The 3,082-nt window shown below is 41.7% G+C and overlaps 1 pseudogene; it reads left to right on the top strand.

Annotated features, from left to right (window-relative positions):
• The first annotated feature begins 1,328 nt into the window (after positions 1-1,328).
• LOC107154182 lies at positions 1,329-1,852 on the top strand (annotated as a pseudogene).
• Positions 1,853-3,082: the final 1,230 nt, after the last annotated feature.

Below are 3,082 nucleotides of genomic sequence, written 5' to 3'. Positions count from 1 at the left end.
GGAGAAAGAATTGATAAAGGAAGGTACCTGGAAAACCACATTTCTAGGTTAGGTGGTTGCACAGAGCCATTTGTTGGGAACACTAGAAGACCTGGTGTGAATGAAAGAAGGTCATGATGTGTGCTCAGACCCACATCAGCCCCTAGAATCTCTTTCAACTTCATGTGAGCTAACAGCAACCCCCCATCCTGAAGTCTCCCGTTAAGATTAAAAAAAAGAAAAGAAAAATGAAAGGAGGGAGGGAGGGACAGAAGGAGGGCCATCACTATGAACTTTTGGTAGCTCCTCAGGGTCTCACTGTTTCCTTTCTACCTCTACAATCCATTCTCATCACAGTCCAGCAAATATAAATCAGGTGAGGCTATAATTGTCCTGCTTGAAAGCCTTCAGGGGTTTCCCACTGTGCTCAGGATAAAATTGAAAACCTACAATCCACAAGATGTTGTAGAAGCTGACCCATCCTTGTCTCTGTCAAACCTGGCACCTACTCCCTATTCTCCAGCTCCACCTTTCTACCACACAGATGCTCTTGTCCAGATCTCCATCAGTGGGCAGCTGTGTCAGCTTTCCAGACCCTACAAAATAGAAGACCCACCTGCCCTGGCTTCTCCAACGCTTATAATGACATGAAATTTGACTGTCCTCTTTCACTAGAAAAAAAGTTCTAGTTTATATAGAGTTCTCTTACCTGAATTTTTATTGCTGTTATCCTCCCAGCTAGAAAAATACCTGGCTAGAACTCAATAATATATGATCAATTGACCACAGGTTGAATACAAAATGCCAATCATTTCAGAGGAGGCAGGTGGGTCCTAGTTCCAGCTGAAACTTGTGCAACTAAGACTTGAGCTTGGGCGCAGGATGCTGAGATGCCTAGGATACCACAAAGATGCAGGACCATCTGTGCCAACTGTCCCCAAAGGCTGAACATGATCTGCACTTGAGGTCTTCATATACTTGAACATGTACCTGTGAAAATTTAAATAAAGGAGAATATATAAGATGCTACCTTTCACGCACATCAACAATACCCTCATGTAAGAGGTAATACATTAATAGTCCCGTGTGGTCCTCCCTACTCTGAAGTCGTACATATATGTTACATGTAATGAACATGTGTGTACATATTAGCTGTGTATGCAAAAAGTATTTACTATTTCTTACCTATTTCTACATTTAAATATAGACACATACTTTATACATACACATATATATCTCTATAGATATATATACATAAATTACTTAAATACATATTTCCCCCTACTTCTATACATAAATAGTATGGTTTTTTACATAAAAGGAAATGGACTGATTCCAGACGTGTTGCTATGCTGGGCACTATGTTCTCCTGGTAGCCTCCAGAGCCCCCACCACCCCAGCCAGCATTCCCAGGCCAGGCCTTGCTTCTTCAGGCAGTGCCTGGCACTCTGAGAACTTCTAACAGCACCTTGGTGGATGAGTTGGAGTCATCATTTGAGGCTTGCTTTGCTTCTCTCATGAGTCAGAATTATGTCAATAGCATTGATCAGGAAGAAATTCAAACTAGTGTTGATCAGTGTTTTCAAAAGTTCCTGGATACTGCAAGACAGAATTTTTTTCCCTACAAAAAAAATATTTCAATTGTCTGTCCAGAGACCAGAGCAAGTGATCAAAAAGGACGTCTCAGAACTAAGGAATGAACTGCACTGGAAAGATGCGCTGGTGCAGAAGCACCAAACAGAGCTGAAGCATGGGCAGTAGGTGCTGGAGGACATCGAGGTGCAGCATAAAAGCCCACGAAGTCCCTCAGGGCTCCCTGACCTACCTGGAGCAGGCATCTGCCAATGTCCCTGTGCCTCTGAAGCAGACCTGAGAGGGGTCTGGCCCACAAGGTAGCTCTCTGCAGACAGTTTCGCCAGTCGTCTTTCTGTGTGGACATGGCATTTTAGAAGAACCATTTGCCAGAGAATGAGTTAATTTCTTGAGTACTTTATAAAATGCCAAGGCTGGTAAATGAAGTGAGGGGTTTTTGGTTTGACTTGTTTCATTTGTCTGAAGCAAAGTTTAGACTATTCATTTGATGATGCAGATTCTTTCTTGTTTTTGTTTTTGTTTTTTTTTTTTTTGCTTGTTTTTGATTTTTTTTATTTTGTACGTAAATAGATAGTGTAGTGCAGGTGACCTGCAGAGTGATTCTCTACTACTTCACCTCCACAGAGAGCAGGGGGAGCATCCATTGGTAAAGGTATTTTGCCATCTTGTTGGAGGAGGTTTTCCTTCCTGTGTTTTATGCGTCTCTTGTTAGATTTCATCCCTTTGCCTAGTACAAACATTCCATTGTCTTCTGAAGAGTCAGCAGGTCTGTGGCTCAGTGTCTTGGTTTGTTTTGTCCTCTCCAGCCCTGCAGATCCCTCCCCACACATTCCTGGATATCCTCTCATGTTCCTGGTCTGGCCTGGATGCCACCTGCTCCATGAAGCCTCCACTCCATTCCAGGGCACAGGTCTTTTTATTCCTTCTGCTGTCCTTGCTAGCTTCTCCCTGGTGGGTTAGTGAATGGTATCTGTTTCTGTGTCCTTGCTGCAATTGCACATCCATAGGAAGGAGGCATGACTCCCCTTGAATATACAGGAATATGTATTATACACACACACACACACACACACACACACACACAGGTGTTGATCAGTGCTGGAGGTGATGCTTGGTACTCACCTGGTATATGATACTTTTTTACTCATTTTCTTTGTGTGCTGTGTGGATGATATTTGGCTGTGAACCTGTGACCTCTGATGACCAGACTGAAGTCAGCAGATCTATTAGAACGGATAGGTCAAATCTTTTCAGTTATTTTTTCATATATCATAAGGGTTTAACCTGGTGATCTCACATTAATTAGAAGCTCTGATTGGCAGCTTTGGGTTTCTTGATTAAAAACCTAAATAAACCAATTAAGATTGGGGCAGTCTTTCAATGATAAAGGTGATTTTGGTAAAAAGATTGAAAACTGTTTTACTTGGTGCTTAGTGAAAATGTTTTGAATTTGTGTATATACAAGTTATTTGTCATTTCTTTATATTTATTCAAAAGTTATTTGACAAAT

Source organism: Marmota marmota, unplaced genomic scaffold (genome assembly GCF_001458135.2).
Source record: "Marmota marmota marmota unplaced genomic scaffold, marMar, whole genome shotgun sequence".
NCBI lineage: Eukaryota > Metazoa > Chordata > Mammalia > Rodentia > Sciuridae > Marmota > Marmota marmota.
Note: the sequence above shows the minus strand (reverse complement) of the source record. Positions and strands in the feature narration are given on the sequence as shown.